At 39.7% G+C, this 14,831-nt stretch overlaps 1 protein-coding gene and 1 long non-coding RNA gene across 5 annotated transcripts in view; one reads left to right on the forward strand and one right to left on the reverse strand.

Moving 5' to 3' along the window:
- Window positions 1-7,480: 7,480 nt before the first annotated feature.
- On the reverse strand, window positions 7,481-13,639 carry LOC115770090. 2 transcript variants are annotated; one of them, XR_004018805.1, is made up of 8 exons: window positions 12,845-13,638; window positions 12,705-12,794; window positions 12,401-12,649; window positions 12,267-12,339; window positions 11,963-12,211; window positions 11,813-11,901; window positions 11,518-11,752; window positions 7,481-7,915 (listed from the first exon to the last, which is right to left on the reverse strand). It is a non-coding gene; the product is annotated as an uncharacterized LOC115770090 (long non-coding RNA). The 2 variants fall into 2 exon arrangements; XR_004018806.1 differs by lacking the exon at window positions 7,481-7,915 and adding an exon at window positions 10,265-11,460 and having other exon boundaries at window positions 12,845-13,639.
- Window positions 7,926-14,831, forward strand: part of LOC115770080 (prolactin-releasing peptide receptor) — a 31,930-nt gene continuing 25,024 nt past the window's right edge. For 2 of the 3 annotated variants that reach the window (XM_030715186.1, XM_030715189.1), the window contains exon 1: window positions 9,799-10,269. The gene's annotated coding sequence lies outside the window, so the exon portion shown is untranslated. Of the gene's footprint in view, window positions 8,323-9,798; window positions 10,270-14,831 lie in introns of those variants that run through there. The other variant, XM_030715188.1, reaches the window with a different exon arrangement.

The raw sequence follows: 14,831 nt of genomic DNA on the forward strand, positions 1-14,831 counted from the left end.
TAAAATAATCAACATAATTGATACGTAATCTATGACCGATTGCTTGTGTATTAAGAGCATAATAAGGCTCGAAATTGCCAAGTTTGGTCAAGATAAATATCTTCAAATTCAAAATAGTAGTTAATACAGATCGACCTGAAATTCCATCAACAAAGTCTACAAATTGGGTGGAAGAATTGCACAAAAACAGACAAATAGTTGAACAAAGCTATATAAGCTCAGATGCTGATACTGATTAGGAATATATAGGTTTAGGGTTAAATATGGTATATATATATATTTGATCACATGATAAGATTCTAAAACTATCAGAAATATACTATGATCACGGATTTCAGCACAAACCATGATTTTATAGATGTTTTGAATGTCAATATATTCAAATAGACGATAGAAGGCATCTTGAAGAAAATATAAGATTTTTGTGGAATAAAATTCAAATATGATCGAATTTCGATTAGACTTAGGAATTTAAAATAGATAGGCGAATTATCGCAATAAGCCTTACAGCTACCATGTGCTAAAAATATATCCGATGCCGTATTAAAGCTTTCTTTTATCAGGAAAGAATTCATTTTTTTAATTTGCAATTTTTAAACGATTCTGGTTAATATTTTTATTGGGCTTTCTGTTTACTTTAAGTAACATAAAGCACTAAATGTGTCATATAATTGTGGCCGGAAAGGGAAACTCAGCACGATGAATTAGGCTGTAGCCGTAACCAAAAACAAGAGAGTCTTTTGTTAATTAGGTTAAACACACACGTGTCACAAATTGCCGCTGTTATGAGTGTGTGTGTGTGTGTGTGTGTGTGTGTGTGTGTGTGTGTGCGTGTGTGTGTGTGTGTGCGGACTCGAGATAAAACGCTGTGAAAATTAGGTGAGAAATTGAAATAAAACAAGCAGCGGCTGTTGGATGAATAAAAACGTCACGTAATTTGCACATTTAGCCACATGACAGCGAGAAAAAAATTACGCAGCATAACAATACACACACGAGGAAAAACACACACAACAAATGTGTGTCTGTGTGTGTGTGAGTGTGCAATGTCTAAATTACAATTACATAGCCAGGCAGAGAGGCAGAGGCAAGGCAGCGAGGGAGCGAGGGTGCGAGGGAGCGAGGCACTCAAGCCAGGAACTGTCAACGCTTGGCTTGTGTTTTGCTTGTGGCCGGACATACGAACATATGGCGGAATAATTATCCTGTTGCTTGCGCCGCAGTCACATGCAGCTCGGTTTTCATTTACCCTCAGTGTCCTACTTCAGGCTGATGTTTATCGATGTGCTTATGAAGCTAGCAGCCATAAGATGATGAGTTCTTCAATTCGCAGTTGGCCATGGCGCAAATCCAGAGTTGATTAAATAATGAAAACGATGCAGCACACATAAATATATATATTTAAAGCCGACCTAAGTTATGCCAGGGACAAAGGATTTGAATTGGAAGACGAGTTTTTAATTCAATATTCCATTAAAGCACATTTACAATTAAATGTGTGAAGCTTTTCCTAAAATTTCCCTTTTTATGTTGATTTTTAAATTATACTTGCTTCATTTATTTGTCTATTAACTTTAAAAGGAGATCTTTTTTTTTTAATAGCATATTAATTAACTTTCTTTCTAGCATATATTCCCAATTTACATACACTGCATTTTAAAGAAGAAAAACTTGTTGAATAAAAGTTAAATTATTCTCGTTTCTTTTTGCGTATCAAAATAAAAGAATCATGAGTAAAACAAAAGTGTAGTCAGAAGCTTTGAAATACATATTTCACACATAAATATATACATCATATATATTCTCATTTTGCTGTAGAGTATACAAGTGTGTGCGTGTGCGTTTGTGCCCTGGCAACATCCAAAATACTTGCGGCCTGGAACTTTTAATTAAGCAAGGAGTTTGCCGAGCAAAACGAGTAGCGCCCCGAGTGCGGACAAAATGAACAAATAAGCGTATAAATAATGGCGTAACGGCAGGCACACAATGCCATATTGAGGCTGCAGGAAGCAATGGGGGCCACAGAGTGAGCGAGAAATATGAGCAGCAACTGCGACGACGACGACAATGGCCACATTGGCGACTCAGACCTTTGCATGGAGCTGCTGTCCATCGATGTTGGCATTCAAAGCCTGAGTGCGTCAAAATGGCTAGCTTCGAGTTACACTGGCCTTAAAATTCCAGTTCTGGCCATTGTGTTTGCTGGTCAAATATGACACTTGCTTAGCCAAACACACACACACCCTCGCACACACTTGCACAACTTGCAAGCGCTGGCGCCATAGACACACGCGTCGTATACGTAATATCGACAGGCAGTAAGTAGCAGCCACAACGGTCATTAGCCCAGTTGTGGCATAAATACCTGTGATAATATACAGCAGAAGACGAGTCGTTGCCATCAAACCATTTATGGGCTGAATGCTGGTTCATTGGTTGAACGCGATAAGCAGGCGCTTTATTGTTTATGTTGGCCAAGGAATTTACGAGCCAGAGCCATAAATATGAAAGGGACTTGCTGGCCAAAAGTGGACGCAAAGTGCAAATGTTTTCCTTTGTTGCAAAAATACAAAGAACAAAACTGCGGGCTCTCTGGGAAAGAAAAAAAAAAACATAAACCCGTGCCAAGAAAAGTGCAAAATGGGTTGGCTAAGAGGGCGAAAGTTATTGTTGCTCTGGGATTATAAAGAAGCGGCACTTAGTTAACTGTCGTTTCTGTTCCTAAAGAGTTGCTACTGCATGCAACAAAAACACTTTATATATATATCTTATAAGAAATCGAGTTGTTGCACTTGACGCTCAACAAGAATCATTTTATCCAACAGCCAAGTGTTGTAATAAATATGCTCATATACATTTTCAATGCATTGGATTTTTTTGCCTGTCAAGCCAAGATATTTAGAGGCAATAGTTAAAATAAAATATATTACATTTTCTGACGTTTAATTTGCCAGTTCTATTGCCAGTGAAAGTGGGCCAAGAAAAGGGTATTAGACAGTTGAGCAACAGTCATATTGCCGGAGGTATCTGCTGATCATCTAAAGTATTCCAAATAATACTCTAGATGCATGTCAAAAGTCACAATTAGCTAGATCTAGGTCATGTCCTTTCATTGGAGAGACCAGAATTTATACTTTTTAAATATAATTTCAGCACAATTCAGAGCTGATTACTAAATGATTCCAGCCTTGATAAGAGTTCTCCTACTTATGTTAAATTAATAAAAAAAATTATTAATGTATTTGCTGCGTGTTTCCATAAACTAAAGCCTTGGCCAGGTTCATTTTTTATTTGATAGACACGGCATATGGTCACGTGTCGAGGCACAAAGGTCACCGTGTAAGCAATTCGCAAGTTGACAACGTAACGGACGAGGTTTGCAATTCAAACTAAACTCGATTTGATTTTAGAAAATTACGTGAGCTGTCACAACTTTTTGACTTTAAGCTGCTAAAATAATGGAATTCAAGGTAAGGCAATTTTAGTATATTGTATGGCACATAAACCCATTTGTCGCAGCCCATACAAAATCAAATATGACAATAATAGCCAGGTAATTGTATTGAAAACTGTGTGCTCAAATGAGATTTGCATTTTTGTATACCCTGGCTTAAAAAGGGGCAGACTATGTCAGGCTTAAGCGATGTCAGCAATTATTCAAAGCCTTGGCCCTTTTGACACTCTCGCAGTCTACAGGGTGTTTGAGCGTGTGGCATATTTTCTGGATAGCCCTTTCAATTGTTATAGTTGATGCAACGCTGCAGACGCTGGAAGTGAATCCAATTTAGCGTTAATACTGCAGAGACTACCTGGCAGCGAGGACTACACGTGCCCAGCTTATTAGACTGAACATATTGTAAGCGTGGACCATGCTTTGCATATAAATGACCCACATATGGAAAGTGGGCGGGCTGGTCGCTGCCTTGGCCCACATATGCGCTATGCACACACACACACACACACACGCAGATATTATGCAGAATATGAATTCACACGCATACGCAGAGACACATGTTGTGGCTGGCATTCTTTTTAGCCACGCTCAGAGATTTCAATTTTGAAGTCGTTGGTTAGCACTTGGACCATTTTAAGAGCCACTCCCAACAACTTCTGGGCTCATTGAGTGCGTGCAAGTCGCTTTTAAGATTTTGGCCCCAAATCCGCTTTACATATACGTTTATTTTGTTTCTGTATTTTTTGGCATTGTCCTCCTTTTCCGTTGCGCTCTGTTGGCCAGCAGCACTCGCTTGGTCTGTGCTTCCCGGGCTCAGCTGCATTCTATCTCCATAAAAGTCGCATTGAGCGCCAACAAAAAAATTTACATAAATTTGTTTGGGATCGCGCCCAGGCAGCAATCAATGAGCACACATAAATTCAGAGCTATCCGTTAGCCGTTGCCTTGGCTCTAACTTTCAGTCAACTTTTGGGGTAGCTGGGCTCTCCTAAGCATGTCTTGAAGCTGGCGACACGAGGGTATTCTCCCAGTCAGGCATTTGGAGTGCGCTGCCGGGGAAGTCGTCCATTGTGGGTAAGATGAAAATTATTGTGCCATCTTTCGACAACTTCTTATCGTTGGCTTAGGTGTCCTCTCTTTGTCGATTCGTCGATGCTTGGCATAATTTATTTGCCATAAAACATGAAATAAAACATTTTCGCTCGTAAATTATGAAACAAGTTGAACGGTTAAGTCTCAAAGTCGCAAAAAGCAAGGTACATAAAAACAAATTCAGTGCGCATAACAGAATTGTATATAATAAATACTTTTCACTGTCCCCTCACATCAGCCAGCATACATATATATAAATATATATATTTATTCCAATTAAGTAGCATTGCCCCATATCTTTCATATAAACGTCAAAAGTGCCAGCTACAGGCAGACAAATATGTGTGTAAAAAAAGACTTACCAGCGAGTCGAGAAATCAAAAGACTTGCATCTGCTTATTTATTTGAGCGCTGGACAGATTCCCTTGTCTGGCGGGGCTGAGCTGTTGGACGCCTCGTCAACAGGCACATCTGAAATTAAACGTTTGAATGAGCTTTTCATATTAAGTGCTAAAAATAAATCAAGAAAAATATTCTGTATGTATAAATGTACTTTAGCAGCATCAGTCGAAAAAGTCTGCGCCAAAGGTCAGTGACGAAAACAGAAAAAATTAATAATAATGTGGCAAAAATATGTACAGCAGCTCTCTCGGCTAAACCACAGAGAAAACGCATGTACAACATTTTAGGCATTAAAATCAGTCGTAATTATTATTAGATTTTCGCAGAGCTCAACGTTTCACAAGAATTCAATATGGTAAAGCAACATTTCTATATAGATATAGTTTAATATTTGTCGAAATAAAACAAAGAACTTTGGTTTAGAATTTATGCTCCAAATTAAAACTCCATTTAACATTTGTAAAACAATTTGAACAGTCATTAGATACAATTGGGTGAATTGGGCAAAGAAAATTAAAAATAAATATGTATTTTTTACTCTTGCAGGAGGTATTTTAATTTTGTAATAAAATATGTATATGCATAGAAGAAGACATCTTCGACCCCATAAAGTAAGTGTATATACTCTAGATCGACATTAACAGCCGAATTGATATAGTTATGTCCATCCGTCCGTCTGTTTCTATTCGAACAAGACTCTCAGGTCTGTCTTTCTGTTGCAGGCAATACATATGTCGGATATCAAGATATCTAACCCAAACTCGGTCTTCACAAGTTTCACTATGATCCCTGCATACTTGCAAAATCTTATCAACATTGGATAGCTATAGCTGACATAGGAATGATCAGTCGAAAAGTTGGTTCAGATATGGAAACCTTTTATTATATTAAGATAATGACCAAACTCGTGATTTTATCATATGGTTATATGGTTATGACTTTATCATATGGTTATAGGTTATAAAAAACTCGAACTGCTCAATTCTCACATATCAGCAAAAGGCAAATATCTACAAGAATATTAATACTTCGCTTAAATTATTAAATTTACAGCATTTGAGTTGTTTATTTAAGAAGGAATACAAGCCGAACCCACATAGACGGCTTGAAACAATGTGTAAATAGTCGAAAATAAACAGCAACACATGTAAATTAGACTTCAGATTTAGCAAGAGTTACAAAATCTTGAGTGACTTTTGGCCAAGTTCTTGTCGAAAGCAGCTGCCGCCTGCCCGACTGCCTGCTAGGCATATGCGACGTATGCGCAACGCGGATTTACTTTACAATGTCAACAGAAGAGTCAGAAGCTGTCTGGTTCGCTGCTTGGTTGCTCATATGCCGCACACACACGCACACACCCACACACACTTGAAGCCAAGTTATGCCTACAAAGTGAATACGAATTCACAGGAGCAGCCACTGCTTGAATATTGTACAGAATTTTTCTTTGCTGCTTTAAGTAGCAGCACGAGGAGTGGAAGAAAATTGGTTACAGCCCAGGTAGCGAACGGCATTTGTTTATGGTCACATGGTGTGTCTCATGCGGAGTGGCGGAGTGGGGGAGCAGCCACTATTCACTTCACTTTGCCTCGCATAAAATGTGTCGTGTCATGTGCTTAAGAAGTATGAAGCATAATGCCGCAGAAGTGAGGAAACGTGCCCACTTATCGGAGGACCCCAACCGGGACGAGCCAAAGAGAATACGCACAACAGTTGAAAACGAGCTCAAGTGAAGTTAAAGTTGAGGGGCGTTGGGGGGTTAGGGGCGGGTGAATGTGAAGCGGTAAGTCGACAGGCCTCAATAAATAAATAGCAGCTGCATCAGTTGACAATGCCGCAGTCCTGGGCCTTCCTGCTACAATACTCCTGACGTCCTGTGATTTCCTGTGGAACGCGCAAGGAAGATAACAAAAATTAAGTAACCAACCCAGCAAAAGGGGCCCTCGCGGCAAGCAGCATGTGTTAAGCAGCCGATGAATATGTGAGTTGGCTAATAGCGTAGATTGGATAAGGCGTAAATATACAATATAATACAATCGAGCTGATGCTTGGTGCTGCGAATGCGATTAGCCAATCACTTGATTTCGCATCACCGAATGCTCTACAATATCAGAATGGTATAAGGGTCTTATAGAATGCAAGAGAATTCTTCGAGAGAAAAATATCTACTTAGATTTTGTCCATATAAATATTAATATATTATGTTTTTAAAGGTATGCCTAGGTGTATAAAGGTATGTTTTCTACAAGTTTTTTTCATTCTCAAAGTATGTTTATGCAGGCGTATTTCTGGCAAAAGGTTGCTTTCCAATTGGCATTCAATTGATTTTGAATATCATATTTTATATATAATATTTTATAAAAACATGTTTTACAAAAATGAGTTGTTTCACTTTTCAGTTCAGGCAAAACGATATTTCGACGATTCAATATATTCGGAAAGTCAATATGAATTTCTATTTTAGTTGTTTTCAGTTTTATTATCCGAAAGGTATTTAGCATTTGTCTAACATTATTTCCCAGCCAAATACAATACATCAAAAATCACAAGAAATCCACTGACAACACACCAAAATAATAAAAACAACAAAGAAAAAACTCACTCAATATTTCGGCTCATAGATTTTCACTCGGCGATGTTTTCAAGCTGCAATTGAGTGAGAAGTCGTGCAGGCAGTTCGGGCTTGTGATAGGGAATTGCATCGTATTTGCCGACAACATACAACGATTTGCTCGGACTCGAGCGCTTATCAGCAGATAACCTGTTGGTTAACGGGAACGCCGGCGCGAGCGTCGCAGCTGCTGCGGCGACGTCGTGACGTTGTCGTCGTCGTCGGCGTCGTCGGCGTCGTCATCACACACAGCGTATGACAATACGGAGCTCGTGTATGCCGAGACCGCCGAGGCTGTCGTCAGTTGCTTGTGTTTCCTCGTTGGCGCTGGACGCGAAGCGGCAAAAATCAAATATCTAGAAAGAAAACAGAAAACATTTCAAATATATTCAAGTCGACAACAAACAGACACATTTGACGCGTTGCGTATACGCCACATTTGCCTAGGCAACAGTGAGAAGACTCGCGCGTGATTTTCCGTGAACCGGCAAATAGCAAATTCAAGTCCAACCAAGTGCCGGAGCGTGCTCGAGTGCGGATCCGCAACGACGTTACGGTCTACGGTTGCGTTTGCGTCTGCGGTTCCGTTTTTGTTGACATTTTGGTGACGCGTCGGTTGGCACGAAACGAAAAATCAAAAAAAGAACAGGAACTTTTGGCTTTCGCTTTTGTTCAACTGTCTGGGCCAGGCTTTAGGCTTGAAGTGCAAGTTAAACAGGCAACAACTTAACCCTGAGCCTCAAATTAAATCCATTGTCAGCAGGTGGGTAAACCGACTGTGAACTCAACTCCTAAACGTAAAAGTGTACTTGCTAATAAGTTCGACATATTTCGGGATGCCCAATGCCTCCAGAGTGTGTATTACATCCGCACAAATTCAATTTCCAGACAACTTTTTAGGCTAACCCATAAGGCAAAAAAAAAAAAAAAACAAAGAGAAGAGAAAAGTTTTATTTGTACTCAAAACGGTCGCAACTTTTTGCGACACAACAAACAAGTTAGAAGGATGGCAAAAATTTCAAATAAAAAAGAAACACGCCTTTGTTAGAAAAAGTCAAATGCATTTCGGCCGTGCAAACAAAAGAAATGCGAAAGAAATGAGAACGTTTTCTTGTTGTTTTTTGTCTTCTATATATATTTTTTGCTGCCTTTTATGACCTGCCACAAAACGCGCGACTGTCCATAAATTAAATATGCAAATTAATGGGTATGCTCGAGTATTGTCAAGACAAATGTTTGTGCAGCTGACGACACGCTGTCAAATTTGCAAGACAATTAAATACTATCAATATGTTTTATTGTTGGCCCAACTATTGATTTTCATTTGTCCCAGCTGACGCTGAGAGGCATGTCATCAATTGTAGATTTGAATATTCATCATACACACACCAGACACACACACACACACACACACGTGCATGCTCTTATTGCTTTGTCTTTGCTTGGAACTTAATGAATACGGGTTACAGCTTCACACTCAAATGCGCAACGTTTTGTTAGAGTACATATACTCTCCCTCTGTGTGTGTGTGTGCGTCTCCCAGCTGACTCAGTTGTGCTTAATTTTACAATCCATAGGGTCAAGCAATTAACACGTGGTCAGCTAGTGGCTGCTTGCATTAAATGTTCATAATAAATTAAATGCAATGACTATTGAAAATTTGCATTATCAAACAGTTCAATTTGCTGCTCAGTTTAGTAACAAATTTATATATAAATAATTTTAAAAATAAACTAAGCAAATCAGTTCCATTAATAGCTTTTTGATAATTAATTAATTACTAATCAACTGTGATTAAACCAAATATGATTTGAAATATTATTTTTGCGTAGCTCTTCTACGAGATATGCTGCATGTTAATTCTCCCATTTATCAAGCATACAATTGAATACGCTTTCCACAATATGCCAGCTGAATGTAGCTTGAGCTTACTTTTTATTTTAACTGGAATAACAAAGTAATCCAAGACGATAAATATCTTGTATCCCGTTGTACTATACGAGAGCCATAGCAACTTTTGGGATATGAAAAAACCGATTTAATGCAAAGGGATGGATACATCGAAAGGAAACAATAAATGCGTTTTGTATATGTTAAAACATATTTTTCAAATTTAAAGTCTCTAGCTCGAAAAGAACTAGGAAAGGCTTAAAGTTTCTGGCATTAAAAGCGTAGACAAAATTTCATTTATATTGAATACAAAATAAATTTTGTTTAGACGATAATTAAATTCTGTTTTGCTTTTCTTTAAATTTTATTTTTATTTTACTTTAAAGCTTTATGTGCTTTGGCTAAGCAAAGTTATATAAGAAATAATTTCATGGAAATACAAACTAATTGAATATCAATCAGAAATCTAGAGTGCAAAGACGAGCAATTCAAACTATTAGCAAAACCGCCATAGAATTTGTAACTATCATTAATATAACATTGGGCCAATTTAATGTGAAAACTGATAAATTTGTGGCCATGACGAGAGCCAAAAGACACAAAAAGTTGTGTTTAGCGGTTAGAGCAGAGCAAAAAACGCATTTCAATTTGCATATCAACGCGTTTCTGGAAAATGGCAAATGGTCGCTGATAGCAGCGAATTTCGTTGGAATCCACAAAAGGAGCCAGCAAGTCGAAGGACGAAAACAACATTGACTTTGACGTTGATGGTGTCTTCAAGGCGTGTCAGCGGCGGGGGAAATGTCTTGAAATGTCCAAGGTACTTCCATCTCTGATGTTACCTGATGTATATTTGCATTTAGATCAAACAAGCTGCCAGCGCGGTGGCCCGGCAGGGTTAATAGCGGCGGGGGTGAAGTGTTTACTCTCTGTAGACGTGTACTGCATTGGCAGTGATAATTTGTGCAAAAACATTTCAAGCTTCGTTTGCTTTAATACCCTGTAAAACAAATAGCCCGTTAAAAGCTATAGCTGCCCGGTTGTGTTGCTTTGAGATTGCAAATCACTAAAATTTATGTAGCATACTTTGTAGAGTAGAAGAAGAAGGTATCGCGCTTTTCATTTCTTATTTTGCTATCGTTTTTATTGCAGCGTTTTATTGCTTTGTTAGTTTTGCATAAATTATGCATAGCAAAGTGTGTGCGTGTGCGTGCGATTTTCCTGGCCAAGTCGTGGGCCAAATAGGTTAGCGGGGCTGGCGGCAGCAGCTTGGCAACTGCTTGAATTCATTTGATTTCTTGCAGTCAGTCGCAAGTCACAGGTGACATTTTTATGGCCAATCTGCGCTGGCAATAAAACGATTGGCTTTTTCAAGGACAGCCATCGGGCCTGGTACGCCGTCAACAGCTGCCACAATGTAATCTACTTGTTTGTTACTTTGGCAGTCCACCAGTTGAAATGCTGGCGGCTGGCAAAACATGGCCCCTGGCTGGTCCGAGCTTAGATTTCAAAAATTTCCCTCGGGAATAGCGGTTGCATGCTCTCATACGGAATGAGCGTTGGAATCGGTTATGTGCCTTCAATTTACTATCCATATATTACTTAGCAAAATATCCGCAGTCCGTCTCCGTGGAGTATTGTGTTTTGCTGTTTTTCGATATCCACTTTGTTTAATAATTTATGCACTGCGCTGGGAATTGAGCTGCCTGGCAAAAGACTCAAATGCACACCAAAAATTAATTATATTTCAATTTAACGAAGGGTGCACAGTGGCCGACACACATCGTCACAGCTTGTACCCAACCAAAATAGACACAAATCCGCGGTTGATTCCGAGCTGCGCTCAAATTTGCGTTTATATAACACCTCAAATACTCTTTCCAAGGCAGCTAGCATATTGTAATAAAATCGTAGACATCTGTGTGCGGCTACCTTTATGCATATTGCTGGCTTCTATTCATGATCATTTTAAAATCTTAACTGTAATGCGCAGCCCTTTATATACTGTTGGCTATATATGTTGTGAGCTTAAATACATGATTTCTTATTAACATTTATGCAAACTCACCATCAGATCATCCGTACCGGGTCTTTTCGCAGCTTCAATTGCAGCCTAGTTTGAGTGGGTTACTGGCCCTTCTTCATCTTAGCTTGCATACACGATCTGTTATTCATAAATTTATATTAGCACACACGTACATTAACACTAACTGCAGATCTGCAACGGCCCGCATCGCAGCTTCGACTGAAGCCCAGCTACAAATGGACGCCCTTTATATACTCTTGGCTGCACCTGCTGTAAACTAACATAATCTGTTATTAATATTAATATGATCTGTTATTAACATTCAATGCAAACTTACCTTTGGACCATCCGTACCTGCCCGCTTCGTAGCCTCGACTGAAGCACAACTGCAATGGGCAACCCTTTATATACTGTCGGCTTCACCTGCTGTAAGCCAACATGATCTGTTATTGATATGATCTGTTATTAACATTTAATTCAAACTTACCATTAGCCAATCTGTACTGAGTCGCATCGCAGCTTCAACTGGTGCCTTCTTATAGTTGGCTGCTTTATTTATACTACTGGCTCTCCTTCTTTTTAGCTTGCATGCACGATCTGTTATTCATAATTTTATACTAACACACACGCGCATTAGCACTAACTCATGATCTGCACCCGCCCGCCCCGCAGCTTCGACTGAAGTCCAGCTGCAATGGGCAGGCCTTTATATACTGTGTGCAGCACCTGCTGTAAACTAAAATAATCTGTTATTAACATTTATTGCGAACAGTCTATCAGATCATCCTTACCGGCCCGCTTCGCAGCTACGACTAAAGCCCAGCTGCAATGTGCAGCCCTTTTATATACTGTTGGCTGCACCCGCTGTAAGCCAACATGATCTGTTATTGATATGATCTGTTATTAACATTTAATGCAAACTTACCATTAGCCCATCTGTACTGAGTCGCATCGAAGCTTCAACTGGTGCCTTCTTATAGTTGGCTGCTTTATTAATACTACTGGCTCTCCTTCTTTTTAGCTTGAATACACGATCTGTTATTCATATTTTTATACTAAAACACACGCGCATTAGCACTAACTCATGATCTGCACCCGCCCGCCCCGCAGCTTCGACTGAAGTCCAGCTGCAATGGGCAGGCCTTTATATACTGTGTGCAGCACCTGCTGTAAACTAACATAATCTGTTATTAACATTTAATGCGAACAGTCTATCAGATCATCCTTACCGGCCCGCTTCGCAGCTACGACTGAAGCCCAGCTGCAATGGGCAGCCCTTTTATATACTGTTGGCTGCACCTGCTGTAAACTAAAATAATCTGTTACTTACATTAATATGATCTGTTATTAACGTTCAATGCAAACTTACTATTGAATCATCCGTACCAGCACGCCTCGCAGCTCCGACTGAAGCCCAGCTGCAATAGGCAGCCCATTTTATATTGTGAACTTCACCTGATGTAAGTTAACATGATCTGTTATTAATATTAATATGATCTGTTATTAACATCGAATGCAAATTCACTATTAAACCGTCCGTACCGGCCCGCTTCGTAGCCCTTGTTTAGATTATCCTTCTATCATTTAATGCAAACTCCAGCATATCATCGAAAACTTTTCGCATCGCAACATCTATTGAATACCAGGGCTCGTTGGCTGCCTTATTTATACTAATGGCTCTTCTTCTTTTGGCTTGCATGCATGATCTGCTATTTTTATAAATATAATGCAAGTGCGCACGTACATTAACAGTAGCTTAAAATATGCGATGGCCTACCCCGCAGCTTTTATACTACTGGCTCTTCATATTGCAAGTTTACATGCATGATCTTTTTTTTAGCATGAAAAAACATGTATGCACACGCACATTATTTCGGTTTTAAGAACAGAGGGTTCAACTTATGCGGCTGACTTGTTGTAACTCAATACAAATGTGAAGAAAATGTGCAAAAGAGCATTTGAAATTCGGCTATATCTTCATCAATTAACATAGATGAGATTCTAGCCACAAGCATGGCCCCATCATAATCACCAGGCACGTTGGCTATGTCGATATGGTTCTGGTCCGCGGTCGCATCGTGGTTCAAATATCATTAAAATGCAAAAATTGATGAACGGCGCGAGGACAGCAGCCAGCTTGTGAGACCTGATGTGCGCCAAAGGGCTAAGAGCAAGAGAAAAAGAAACAGATATAGAGAGAGGGAGAGAGAGAGACAGGAACAGTTGCTGCGTGGGTGTGTTACGTTTGTGGCTGCTGCTTTTGCTGCTGCTGCTGAAACTGTTTGTGGTTCGGGTATGGGAGTGGGGGTGGTGGTGGTATTTGATGGGTTCGGCCGAGGTTGGTCGGCGCTTGAAGTGAGCATTTAATTAATTTTGCTTGTTGGCTTGGCGCACTGATTAAAACGCCATTTATAACATTTTATCTGCATTAAGTCAAAAAGAAGTTAGATGCTCATTAATTTGCATAGACTAAGCCGGAAGGCAGCTGAGATAATGCTGACGATGCATTTATGTGTGTATGTAGTATATATGTGTGTAACAGCCTGCAGTTTAGTTTTTACAATTAAGCAAATGGTAACTGAGCTGAGCTTGACTGTATTTTCATTAAAGCATTTATAATGAGCTTATGCACAGTTTTACAGCATAGCTGTCAGACACAATAGCCAAGTTAGCCTGAAAAATGGCATATGAAACCTTTTAGTTTAAGCTCTCTCAACTAAAGTTGCTTCGGTGGCTTACTTCAGGGCCAGAAACACACATATGCCATCAAGCTGTGGCTTTTAAATGACCACGCCCTAAACGTAGCTGATGATGCTATTCAACGCTTGAATGCCCAACTATCGCAAATGGCCCAACATTATGCTGGGATCTCTGGCTATCTTGTGTGGCAGCCGAAGACATTTTCACAGTGCACTGCCTTCTGATAAGGCACAACAACAATGATAAGCTAAAAAGGTTCATCCGAGTACAACAAACCCTTGCAGCGCTTCTGCATGTGTGTGTGTGTGTGTCTGTATAAAATTTATGGAAGCCATTGTCTTCTGCTTAACCGCCATATAGCTAGAATGGCTGGCAAGGCAACATGGTCGCTGCACCGAATGGTCAATTAATAATGGTCACTGGCCCTTTGAACCGCACGTCTTTGGCCCAAACTGCAGTCGCAGCCCTTGAAGTGCGCCTCGCAGTGTGCAATAGAAAAAAAATAAATTGGATTCAGCTTTAAGCCCGATTCGAGTTGCTCGGAACAAAAGTAAACGCATGTGGCAATATTCTCAATAAAATTCATTGATTTTCATTGGCGTGGGCACAAGTCATTGAAGTCGGGGCCGTGTGCAACTTTTAGTTGTATTAATATT

This window comes from Drosophila novamexicana, unplaced genomic scaffold, assembly GCF_003285875.2.
Source record: "Drosophila novamexicana strain 15010-1031.04,08,12 unplaced genomic scaffold, DnovRS2.1 tig00004555-arrow-pilon, whole genome shotgun sequence".
NCBI lineage: Eukaryota > Metazoa > Arthropoda > Insecta > Diptera > Drosophilidae > Drosophila > Drosophila novamexicana.